The following is a 13,632-nucleotide window of genomic DNA, read 5'->3' as shown; positions in this document are numbered from 1 at the left end:
AACTGAAGAACCTCAGAACGTCACAGCGTTGAAAGAGATTTAAGGACCCCGATAGTTAAATACACCTGCCAACTAGAAACTTCGCGCTAAGTACTTCTGATTCTCTAACGTTTTCCTACTCACAGCCCATAAGGACACACTGCCCCCCCCCCCCCCCCTGGCTCCAGAAACCACAACCTCAGGGATTCTATCCCGAGGAGATAAGACGGGTATGAGGTAAGTAAAGGACCCTTGAATCCATGTATTTGATATGCGCGAATGTTGTCCCCCTCCCTTCCCCTCTTTTCCCTCCCTCTGCAGGTTACATCAGAGATCACAGCCGAGGTGTGGCGAAGATCTGAAGCCTTGCCATGTCTGATACACGAAGCAGACTAGCGCCGCAAGGTGGCACCTAAGCACACCCACGAACTACTAATGTAACAGACAAACCAACAAATAGTATGACTCGATGAAAAATGATCACCCTTAATCCATGATGCGTGAATGGACACATGTCGCGTGTGAATGAAACTATGAGAGAACGTTTGTGTGTGACTGAAGCGCTGACTCAACTGGTCAAAGGACCAAGAATGCAAGGAGGGCGACACGATGGTGCCCCCTTTTCCTTTTTCTCAACGCATGTCCCCCGTACCCGACCTAATGCTCGCCCGTCCTGAACCGCATGCTTACAAAATACTAACACAGACCTGCGATGTCTTGTATCGAGTAATGCGCTGAATAATCTATCTTAAATACACGGCCGCTCCCTATGTTGCACGTGTACTATCTAGCCTATTGTTACACATCTCTCTCTCTCTCTCTCTCTCTCTCTCTCTCTCTCTCTCTCTCTCTCTCTCTCTCTCTCCTCCACACTCTCACTCTTCCGAAACGACTAGCACCTAAATTGGCAAACCGCCACCCCTAGCACACCACCCAATTGGCTTCAAATACCGCCAGTATTTGCTCAAAACTTGTCTTTAATGCAATCACCCTAACGCTGTGTCACCACCTCTCCTTTCCGAAAAAAATATTTCGATGAAACCGAGATTTGGCCATAAAGGAAAGGACAGGTAAGACGACTGAGGTTCCCTAATCTGACCCGTAATAAGGGAACTACATGTCAGCGGCCCCTATGATGAAATAAAATGTCTCAGATGACGCGACCTTCCCCGTTCCGAATTGTCACAATCCCCAAACCATAAAGGTAATCGAAACCTTCCCATCTTCCCAGGACGCACCCAGTATTGTGTTCAGTTGCCCCAGATAAGAGTTTTTAACTATCCTCCACCCCCGATTGTAAAAGATGAGCCGACTTGCAACTAACGCAGGCCAGCTGTGGTTCCTAGAAGTGATTTTTGATAGGCAAATTTCAGAGTTTGGAATTCGAGAAATGCCACTGAACGCTCACCAACTGAACTGTGGCCTTCTGCCGATAGTACCCTTATAACCCAAAAAGTAAGGTGATGTCCCCCCCCCATCGCAGTTTTCCATGTCCCTAGCTATTTTCCCATGAGACCCCTGTCTGTTCTAATTTAGTAATCAGGCCGTGAGAGACTGCATAGGAACCAGAATGATGGTTTACAAAGTTAAAGATTAGACCGAAACGAAGAAAATCATTGCAATGAATCTTGTGGAAAGCGAAAATGTTTAGTTAAAAGGCAGGATGCATTGATAAAATGAAAAATGTTTAGCCTATGTTCGTCCCTCAGCGAGATACCTATTAGTACCATGTTGATAGCTCACAACACCCTTTTTAAATATAAACCCCTAGAGAACGGTATAGCTTTGTCAGGCTTGTATTACGAAGGTGGGTCTCCATCAGATGAACTGTCGAAACTGTAATAAATAGTTGTAAAGGAAAGTCATAGTAAATCCAATAGGCCCATCACCGGCCATTTATATGTTACTTGTGAACCTTAATATAACGGACGTCTTCATTTCGTGCCTGGAGCTGGAAGAGAAATAGACTTATGTGTTTACCTTCCTCTACCAATTCTCTAAAGACTGTCTTTTCGAACTCATTTAAGGGTACGACTGTCGGAGGAAAGAAGAACCGGATGTGGGAGCACGTGGCCTGACTACAGATCTTGGAACACCTGCGACGTTGGCCGAGGCGAGACCGCGACAGAAAGGAGCTGCAGGACGAGGCACTATTTCCGACAAAGTGAGAGGAAAGGGCTAACCTGATGCCCCTGCCTAATGTTCAAATGTGTGCCGAAAGGTCCCCGCTCCCTAAACTCGGTCATGAGCCCGCCAACCTGAAATTTTCCGTTCCCCTAGTCTGTCCTCGGTCTGGCCTTCGCTCCATCCCCCTTTTTCTCCGACCTACCCTATGGACTATTTGTACACTCTTCTTCCATCTGAACTTTCTTGACTATCGACTCCGAAAGACACAGGGCGAAAAAGACCTTTTTGACCAGAAGCGCGAGGAAAAGGTCGTGCCCTGCAACACGGGACCTAGAATAGAGCTGGACCCTTAGCTCCACCGCCGGTGCTCCACAGCGCCAACAAAGGACGACAAACAGTACTGAGAACTCATTAACTTCGAACATTGACACCCTCAATCATCGTTTCTGCTACGTCTCGTTTCTTTCCCAGCCACCATTGTATTGATTATGCTCTAGCCAAATATATGTGGAGCCCGTATATAATAACCTGTATGCAATGTACTCACTGCTCGCTACAGAATCATTTTTGTATTACATTTCTATGACTTTCCTGCAAACAAGTTTATCAAAGTTTATCAATAGGCCCGCCTCCTAAAACTAGAGATCTTAAATGTTTACGACTCCTTCATCTGGGTTCCTACTGCTTTCCTTATGCCCACCATAATAGACCCGAATAGAAAATGAACCAGCAAGATGTCTTGAATATGTTAAAGGGAGGACTGTGGAAAATTAGTACGGTTTGGTAAACATTATCTGCGCCATCTTGCCTTTCCCCCTGATGCCACACTTTTTGTCGTGCGCGCCCCGCCATTTTAGGTGCCTTGAACAGAACAGCCCTTTTTGCATGCCACTGGCCCCCTGACATAGCCCTCCGCCCTCACCAAGCCTGCACGCTGACCAACCCCCCCTGCTCGTACCCGCCTTGAGTCATAAACCCCTCTTCAGCGCAGCTCTGCCTCAGAACCCCATCCTGTTCCCAGCGCAACACCTCCCTTCATTCCTTTCATGATCCCCGGCCCTTTGATGCAAACCCCCTTCTCCCCGTGTGCCCGTTTGTCTTCCTCGTTCCCAGGCCGACACCCAGCTCTGCCGATACTATTCCTTGCCCCTCCCCGTACAGCAGAAAGCTTCCCTCATCAAAAGACCCCCGAGTTGATCAAAGCCCCCACCCCATGAGATCCGATCGAACCCCACATTCCATGAATCGACGGAATATCCAGCTGTGCGATAATCATCACCTGTTGTGACCGGGGTGGGGACTTCTACTGTAAATGTGTGTGGGAACGGGCCCGAAGGGGAGATCCCGGGAATGTCTTTCCGTACATCAAAGCATTGCCATGAATATGTAAACTGTAATAAAAGCCATGAAACCTGTATATAAGGGGCCAGGCCTCAGAGGGGAGGTTAGAGCACCTCATGACGATACCTGCTGTCTGTTTTGTTGTGTTCTCCTCCGGAGAGAATAAAACCTTGTTTCCTGCTTTCCAGTCTCCAGCGCCTGCCTCTTCATTGATTAATAATTCGTGGGTTACAGAGGCAATACCGCCGGGCAAATATCGATTGTCCCCGACCTTAGGTTTTACAGTTCCACCGCACATCCTGGAGCTCAGCCTCGTGGGATTCGACGTGCTCTTGAACCACAGTTGCTTCTGTTTCATTAGAAACTATGCGTACTTCCATCTCATTTAAACGTTCATTAAATGTGCCCACAGTTTTAGTAAGTTTACGTACAACTCCTTGGACTTTATGCAGAGCTGCCCGTGCTTTACGGCTGTCTTTGGAAGTCTCTTCGTGGTGCGATGCTATAGCCTGAAGGACAGTGTCCATCACTTGAGTTAGTGTTGCCCCAGATTGTTCTGGTTCAGATTCCGGTAGATCCAGCGAAGCTGCCTGAAAGGGGGGGATTATTTGGGATGGATGAGGTAGATGTGTCTGGCTATGATTCAATACCTGTAGCGTTGGAGTATAGTCCCATGCCAGATCATTTGCCCCATGATGACCCCTTTTTTTCCTTGAGACTGTTTTTCGCCCAGCCCGTGATCCCTTGGTACGTAGATATTGATCACTTTCTGTGCTAGTAATAGATTCTACGCCATCATCGGCCAACTCATCAAGCTCTTTCTCAGTATCCCCAGACCAATTAGCGTCTTCTGAGAATGAATAGAAGTCAGTAGGATCTGTGATGTCCTTATCGGTCTCAGCCGTTTCTTTGATCCCAGCAGCTTCATTTAAATTGCCCTCTACCATACTGTTGAGAGAGCTTTTTTGACACTCTATTTCTGACTCCGCGTTATTTATTACTGTGTCTAGATGTTCCTGACACTCTGGGTGCGCCATATTCTCGTGAGTTACACGTGCATTTATAACCACCCTTAATTCCGCATTTGCGTCTCCACTCCCCACGCTGGCGTCTGTTACCAATAGTGGAGGTATAGTGATAGATGGTTCAGTTTCTGTCACTGCATAATTGGCGAGGGGGACAGTCATGGTTAGTCGGTTGCTCAGTGGAGATACGAGTGGCGGTTGAAGGATTACCGGGGTATTAAGGAGGAGTACTAAAGTCCCAAGTAAATCTGTGCTATAGTTTGCACCCCCAGATTCCCCTCCGGGCATACCTTTCTCCAGTGGCTGCTCCGTGGTCTCATCCGCCGTTGTAGCTGTAGCTGCAGCCTCCAGCGCAGCTTCTGTTTCTTGGCTGACCAACAGTCCTGTTTCAATCACAGGCGAAGTATCTGAGATTCCCCCCTCGGCTACCCCCTCGGTTTGCTCCATTGGAGACAGTTCTGTTTGAAGGTTTTGGACCTTGGGTAGTACCGCTGGTGGACCAGCGTGTGGCGCTGCAGAGGACTTTGTGGCTGGGGCTCGACGTAGCATTTCGACTATGGAGGGTGCCGATGTGCCGAGTTTCTTCGTTGATTTTGATGTTGATGTAGGTGTCAGCTTCTCAGACCCCCCAGCCAGGCTAATCACAGGATCACCGCGCTTGAGCATGATCTCACGATCACGCAGAGCCTGTTTAGCGGCTCGGGTTTTTGCAGCGGCAGCAGCGGCAGCAGCGGCAGCGTTCTTCGGCGCCATTACAGTCAGGGAGCCGTTCACAGTGTCTTCACGCCGGTCAGCTGTTTCAGGTGAGAGAGCGCTGCTCAGAAGCCGCAGCACCGCTATACCAATGAAAGATGCGACGAGTGAAAGCTGTGCTCTCAGGGCGGTTTTCTTTTCAGGATACACTGCTTCCCTCTTTGCTGCCGCCGTTTGCATTTCTTTCTTTTAGCTTGCCAAGAAGACGAAAATTAAATGAAGGTTAGCATTTTTTCAGGATCAGACGCCTTGGTTATGTCGTGTTGTTTAGTTGAGCTATAGGAGGCTGGAAATAATCATTCCTGCTCTTTTCTTGTTAGTGGTCATCGGAGCCGGTCAGGGAGCTGCTAACAGCGACCTAGCATGTCGCCGCCATCTTGCCTCCATATATATTCACAGATGTTTGCAAGCACATTTAAAAAAAAAAAAGAAGTCTGTGGCAGTCGTGAAATACGAGCTCTTTGAAAACCCACATAACCACCATCATATGCCAACACACCGACCATCATTGCACAACCATCAGAATATGTTCACACAACCCCAATTGACACAATCACAAGGTCACATTTATACACCCACCCCCTCCAACATACATCAACCATGATATGTAGGCACAATCACCACTACACGCCGAACTCCTCCCCAAAAGAAAACCACACAGCCAAGCTGATACTCCACACTTATGTTCCTGCTGCTAAAGAAAATGTGCTCTCATGCCAACCCGAGTCTGAAACTGTTCATTAACAAAAAAAAAACGAATAGGCTGTGAACCACAGGCTCAGTAGGCCAGAGTGTCATCTGTCAAACTATGACGGAGCAAGCCGACCAAGCAACGGAAAGAAAAGATATATACGATTTATATATACATATATATATATATATATATATATATATATATATATATATATATATATATATATATATATCTGCAATAGGGAACACTTCATAGATTCAAACAAAGGGAACATCTAGGTGTTTGAAAACTGTGCTCATGAGGAGAAGGAAGATGACAGCTTTCGGTTTCAAACAATTAAGTAAACTTATCAGTTGAGCAAGCTAATTTCTACTTTCTCGTCTCCAGGGCCAAGATGTAAACAAGCACTTGCAATGCAATAGGACTCGCATTTATGAAACTCTCGAAAATGCGAGACCTATTGCATTGCATATGGTTGTTTGCAAATAATCTCCATGCTGCACTTTTAGTTTAATGGTGGTTGTGCCCCTTTCATTAGACACAGCGCTTCTAAAGAAAGGGGCGTGACCACCATTAACGTGAAAGCGCGGCATGGAGTGATTTACAAACAAAAGTTAAATAAAAAATAGACAAAAGAAATGCAGCCGTGTTCGGTGCCGCGAGGCAGCTGCAAATAAGCCAAAAGCATGGTTGCCACTGTGGAATGCTGTGTTATGAGAAAAAAAAATAAAGCCTTCCGAGAGAGCATGGTGAAAAGCATTTAACAAAATAATGCTCTGAGGCTGTAATTAAAGCCTACAGAGCACCAACACATATAACAGGGGGTGTCTTCATGGGAGGTTACAAATGAAGACAAGGTGGTACTAAGGAGGGGCTACCAAAGCCTATTCACGAATTAGAAGCCTGCATTCACTGAGGACAATGACACAAGCCAATGAAAAATATGGGCGGATAGTGTGGTTCTGAAATTCTGGACCCTGCTGTTATCCCGGTATCGAGGTCCAATACCCGTGCCACAAAATATCAACGTATCATGACGAATTTGGTGTCGACGGACCGGTAATGATTAGGACATCATCCCTATGCATTTGCGTCATGATTGAGGGATGCCAACACCCTTAAATTGTAGTTTCCGTTCCGAACCCTTAGACTCCATTTTGTGAACAGCATCCATCTTGTGTCTTGCCCTCATATAAGTCAATTGAGTAAGGTCGAGCTTGATCTAAAAGGACACGTCCACCTTCCCTGACTTCCCCCTGACCTGTCCCAACTGACTCCATTGCCTCCAGCCGAACCTGTTTGGGCAGCTCCTCGCCCAGTGGCCGAATAAGATAGCATCAATGCATAACATGCCACAAACCATTCACTATGTACCGACCATGTTTTCTACACACACACACCTGTCCATGTTCCTTGTTTATGGCCAGTTTTTTGACTAGGAGGTGCCCTGCTTTATTGGGGTTTCATCGATATCTGATGGGAGTTCCGGGCCTGGCCGGGTAATCTATCACGAACTGGACGTCTAAAATATGGGTTGGCCTGCATGACTTCGCTCTTTGTATTATTGTAGAAATATGTGTATCGCCATATCATAAACTCAAGAATTCTTGCCTGCAGCTATTATTTCTGTATATAAGGAGAAGGCTGGTTCTGTAAAAACGAACAGTCTCCTGAGAATACACGACCCGTGTTGTCGTGCTTCTAGGACACATGTTACTTGGTTGCACCCAATAAAACTCGATCTCTGACTTCAACTGGAAGACTCTGTGTTTCTGTGGTCCGGAACAGGGAGAACTCAGAGGTCTTCGGGTGTTATCCCCTGGCACCACCGGGTTCCTAAAAACCCGGCACCTCAGTTGGCGCCCAACTCGGGGCGGTATCAAGCGGCGACGGTCCAAGCCAGATGTTCGTGAGGAGCTTCGTGTGAAAATTCCAGAGGACGGCCAGCCACTTCAGCGACCCCTGTATGTCGACGTGGTTCCGAAGGTCTTTGCTGTGAGGTTCCCCGCGTCCCGACGGCTACGAAGGACTGCTGCCCTGACTGTCGCCCTGTTTTGGACCCAGTGATCCTTGGTAGAGCGAAACGATAGACGAGTCTTCTAGTGACGTCACCGATCTTCAAATACTTCAGTTAAGTATAAGTGGAGCGTCTCCCAGACCTTAGTTTGATCCTTAGTTTTTTGGTATCCTTGAGATACGCTTTTGATTTGGTACTTGCAAGCCCCAAAGCCGAAGGACTCGTGTATTCACGAGAAATATCGTAATCGATAAATCCTTTGAAGTTTGAAGCTAGACTAGTGAGCAAAGATGCCTGGTTTTAGCAGACTTGGAAACTTGTTTTGTCTTGGTTGTAGTAAGGACTCCCGATTAGAGGATTCCTGTCCGGTTCCTCCGATTGGAACTCCAACATATGAGTTATACGTAAAACATGGCGTAGGTCCTATCACATATAATGAAGTGTGGATAAAATACACCCGCAAGGATGGTGTTCTAAAATGGCCCCAACATGGTAGTTTTGACTCAGAAATCTTAGATAACCTCGAGGTCAAATTGTTCAAGAAAAAAGCCCGGCCGGCGATGTTTGACTCTTTTCGCTTATGGCGCAAAGAAGCCAAACAGAAAGAAATAAAATTAGCAAAAAGGAATAAAAGAGGGATGTCGATGGTACAAGCTGCCGTTGCATACAGGGATAACGAGGAAGAGCAGGAAAGCGAACAAGTGCTTAGGAGCAAGAAACTAACAGTGGACAAATGCTACCCAATGTTACCAGATAAGGGACAAGGTCCAAAAGAGACATCCGAGAAAGATCCATTAATGTCCCACTTGTTAAGCTCACCGCCACCGTATGCGTTAGACGCTACCTCAACCCCAAAGCATTTTATTATACCGCGCCCTGGCGCACGAAACACAGCTCTTGCACAAACGCCAGCTCCTCTTCAGCTGGTTTCTACTTCTCCGGCGCAGCCTTCTCAAGGGCCGCCGCCTTTGCTACATACTCCATCTACTTCTACCACTTTGCCTACAGCTCCAACTGTTCCCTATGATACTACGTCTGCCACTGCTTCAACTTCCTCTGCTATTGCTTCGACTTCTTCTTTGCATCAGCCTGTCTTTTCTGACGCATCTGCCCCTCCGCAAGCTTCTCCTTCTATTAGTCAGAGAGTGGCAAGTACTGTCACTGGTCTGTTTTCACCTTTCTTTGGGTCACCTAGAACGACCCCTAAAACAGAACGTAGACAGTTACATAGTCAGCTGCCTGATTACGAGGAAAGAGAAGTGCTGAATGAGCTAGCACGCAAATGGATTACGGACACTGTTAGATATGATGTTCAGTCTGTTATGAAAGTTTTCCGTCAATGGGATGCACCCACTCAGAGATACGTATTCGAAGAGATGTGTGTATATCTGTGTGAAGATTTGGAGACAAATGATCCCAAACGCAAAATAAACGAATTATGGCATTGCGTTTTAAGTTCCATGAAGGTATGATTATAGGTGCCGATGTTGAGAAAGCGATAGATTTATTGTTTTCTTATAGGAGTAAGGGAAACGTCTCTAGATCATTGTACGAAGACAACGTATCAGGTAGGAAAAAAGCGAGACAGTACCCCATGAGAGAGGTTCCTCCAGTTTGGAGGGAAGGGGATGCGAATGTAAATCCACCAATTCTGCCACATTTTCAGCGTGTATGGGTACATGTCCCCTGGAAAAGATCCGAAGTTTTAGCACTCAAGCAGACACTACCTGATCCCCGTAAAAATCCGACTGGGTATTATAAGGAGTTATCGCAGACTGCCAGCTCATGTATAATGAATTTAGCGGACGTAGACATGTTGTTTGGGAATGTTGTTCCGCATCCTTTATGGAGTAAAATTCGTCATACAGATCATGATCAAGAACTAGGTGACTCATGGGCTAATATTACCACTACAGATGCTAGACAAGTCGGTGGTTCTAAACCTGAGCCGTTAATAGCCGAACTTCCCGGTAGGATTATCGCGTACATGAAAACATTAATGCCTGAATTACGCGTAAATTGGGACAAGCTGTCTGCGTGCAAGCAGAAGAAAGATGAGAATGTGTCTGACTTTTTCATGAGATTTGAGGAGACATTCACCGATCATAGCGGTCAGGATATGGCTACCGAGGGTGGTCAAAGATTATTTGTAGACAAATTTGTACACAATATGCTTCCTGAACTGTGTAATAAACTGAAAGATTCAGAAAGTGCTTGGGCTGTCTCTACGCCAGCGCAGATTTTAGCTACAGCCCAGCACTATGAAAATAGGCACAAAGACGAGCTAGATAAGGTAGACAAAAAGACGAAAGACTTAAAAACTAAAGTTCTTCTCCAGCAGGCATATCTGCCTCGCACGGCTAGTCAGCCCAATTATCAACAACCACAGCAGTATTCGAGAAACGTGCAAGGAAACGAGTTTTCCCATCAGCGTCTTCCGTATGGCCCGAATCAGTGTGCATATTGCAAGGAAGAGGGTCACTTTAAAGGTAATTAACCGGCTCTTGCGTGATGTTTAAACGGTGTTTCAGGTATAAGGGGTAGAGGTGTTCAACATGCTCCTAGGGGTAGGGGCCGTGGAAATTTCCCCCAGAATACAACTTCTTTTCTGCCTCAGAATTCCATGAACAGCTTTGACCAACAGAATAATGCATCGTCTAGGTCAGCTCAGTACTATGCTGACGACTATTACACCGAAAACGAGAATGAGGGTAATAATTGCTAGGACAGCCACGGACAAAGAGAGGGAGTCGTTTCAGTTCCAGTACATCAGAATGGACCTTATGTCGAGGTGATTACCTCAGGAGTGTCAGAGCCATTTCTGCTGGATACTGGTGCTACAAAAAGTTCTATTATGCACTCGAAACTTCCTGGCGCACCTTTGTCTGGCGAAATGAATGTTTCAGTAGGTTTCTCTGGCGCCCCTGTTAGAAACCCGATCTCTAGTCCCATGTCCCTTTCTGTTGGCCCATGCGAATTAGAAGCACCCCTCATTCTTACAACAGGTTGCGGTGAAAATTTGTTAGGTTTGGATTTACTAAAGAGGTTATATGCGACTTTGTACTGTTCTCCCTTGGGAGTACAACTTACCTTAGGTAAGAAAGTCATTTCTCCAATGTATTTGTCAAAGGAAAATATTCCAACTGAATTGTCATCTCTTCCGGATATACTATGGGCTAATGGTTCCAATGATGTAGGCTGTTTGGAGATAGCACCGTATGTCATAACATTGAAAGCCAACGTTAGGTTGCCACGTATTCCCCAATACAAAATATCTAGCGAATGCGAAAAGGCGTTGTTGAGGATTATTTATGATCTGATCGAGAAAGATGTCATCGAAGAAACAACAGGCAACGTTTGTAACAGTCCTGTTTTGCCTGTCTTAAAGCGTACCGATCCTTCACAGCCCCCTGTGTACAGGTTTGTGATTGACCTTAGAGAAGTGAATAAGGTGGTTATCCCACAGTTTCCAGTCGTCCCCGACATTACTGCCTTATTGACAATGGTTCCAGCCTCTGCCACTTGGTTTTCGGTGATTGACCTGAAGAACGCTTTCTTCAGCATCCCGATTGCTGAGGAGAGTAGAGATATTTTTGGCTTCAATTTAGGAGGACGAAGTTTCCGCTTCAAGCGCGCTCCTCAAAGCTACTGCGAAAGCCCATGAATATTCAGTCAGGCCCTGAAGACACAACTAGACACGATTGTTCTACCTGATGGTTCAACTCTGATTCAGTATGTCGACGATCTGCTGATCGCTGCAGACACTGAAGAAATTTGCAAGCGAGCTACATCGTCGTTATTGAGTCACTTATGCGACATGAAGCACAAAGTCTCTCTTTCTAAACTGCAATTCTGTCGACAAGAAGTGACCTACCTAGGTCACATCTTATCGAAGGAGGGAAGGAAACTAACACCAGAAAGAATACAGGCAATTGCAGAACTGAGTGCCCCGAGGACACAGAGAGAGGTTCGGGCCTTCTTGGGCATTACATCTTACTGTAGACAATGGATACCGAATTTCTCACTACTGGCTAAACCCTTGCTGGCACTACTCTGTAAAGACACGCCCAATCCTATGCCCTGGTCTGAAGATTGTCAGACAAGTTTCCACGAGTTGCGTGATGCATTGTGCTCGGCTCCTGTGTTGGGAAACCCCAACTACAGTAAGCCTTTTACATTATATGTCCATGAGAAGGAAGGTTGTGCATTATCAGTCCTAACACAATACTTTGGGGACAAACAGCGCCCATGCGCGTATTTTTCAGCGACTCTAGATCCTGTGGCTAAGGCACTACCAAGTTGTCTGAGGGCCACTGCCGCAGCGGCTGTCTGCATTCGGCAGTCCGCTGGGTCAGTCATGAATAACACTCTGATCGTTATGGTCCCGCATGCAGTAGACATTTTGCTAAACAGGACGAAGACACAACATCTTACTAGCGCTCGACTGTCCAGTTATGAACTAACACTGTTAGCGAGTCACTTTCACATAAAGAGGTGTGATACACTCAACCCCGCTATGCTACTACCCATCCCGGCAGAGACAGACGAGGTTGAAAAACATGACTGCTGCTTTAGGACAGAAGAAGAAACCAAAGGGAGAGTAGACTTACAGGACACTCCCCTTCCTGAATGCAATGATACTTTATGGGTTGATGGTTCATGTTTCAAGTTGCCGAATGGTGATACGACTGCAGCATATGCCGTAACGACATTACACACCATTATAGAGACCGCGCGCATTTCCCACAATTCCGCGCAAGCCGCAGAGCTAATCGCACTTACAAGAGCATGTGTGTTGGTGAAAGGAAAGCGAGTGAATGTGTACACTGACAGCCAATACGCCTTTGGCGTGGCTCACAGTTTTGGGAGATTGTGGCGTGAACGTGGGTTCTTGACGTCGCATGGTGCAAAGATACAACATGGTCAGCTAGTTAATGAGCTCCTCGAGTCACTGACCTTGCCACTACAAGTTGCCATTGTGAAATGCAGTGCACACAGAAAGATTCAAGATGATGTTGGCCGTGGGAATGCATTTGCAGACGAGGTTGCGAAAGAGACTGCAAGGAACACAATGAGTCGGATGTATGTTGTAGGTCCCGTTAGATGGATTACCGATGTGGGTATGTGTGAGGACACCATTGAAAGCGTGAAAACTATGCAAGCGGAGGCCACTGAGAAAGAGGTGAATGAATGGAGAGAAGGCAAGGGTAGATTAGATGCGAATGGTTGTTGGGTCGAATTGTCAGAACACCAGCGATGGCTATTACCTAACGCATATGTACTTGCAGTGGTAACAATGGCCCATGGAATTGCGCACATCAGTACGAAAGGAATCTGTAAACTATTGGCCCCAGTATGGCAGAATAGTAATATCCCAAAATGTGCAGAGAATGTGGTCAGAAACTGTATGGTGTGTTTGAAGCACAATCCCGGTAGGGGAACCCCAACTCCAGCTGGTCATTTTGCGCCTCCAACGTATCCGTTCGAGGTTTTGCAGCTCGATTTCATCCACATGGAGAGGTGCAACAATATGAAATATGTGCTCGTTGTTGTTTGCGCCTTCTCCAGGTGGGTGGAAGCGTATCCCCTTAAGGACAACACTGCCTTGTCAACGGCCAAAGCCCTTGTCAAGGAATTCTTCCCTAGGTTCGGTATGCCTAGAATCGTCTGGAGTGATAATGGAAGTGAGTTCGTGG

At 46.5% G+C, this 13,632-nt stretch overlaps 1 long non-coding RNA gene across 1 annotated transcript in view; it reads left to right on the top strand.

The window, feature by feature from the left end:
- The first annotated feature begins 5,190 nt into the window (after positions 1-5,190).
- Positions 5,191-13,632, top strand: part of LOC144785482 (uncharacterized) — a 109,468-nt gene continuing 101,026 nt past the window's right edge. Inside the window, exon 1 of the long non-coding RNA XR_013601920.1 lies at positions 5,191-5,275. This is a non-coding gene — a long non-coding RNA (uncharacterized LOC144785482). The remainder of the gene's footprint in view (positions 5,276-13,632) is intronic.

Source organism: Lissotriton helveticus, chromosome 10 (genome assembly GCF_964261635.1).
Source record: "Lissotriton helveticus chromosome 10, aLisHel1.1, whole genome shotgun sequence".
Classification (NCBI taxonomy): domain Eukaryota; kingdom Metazoa; phylum Chordata; class Amphibia; order Caudata; family Salamandridae; genus Lissotriton; species Lissotriton helveticus.
The sequence above is the reverse complement of the archived record's forward strand: the minus strand, read 5'-3'. Positions and strand labels throughout refer to the sequence as shown.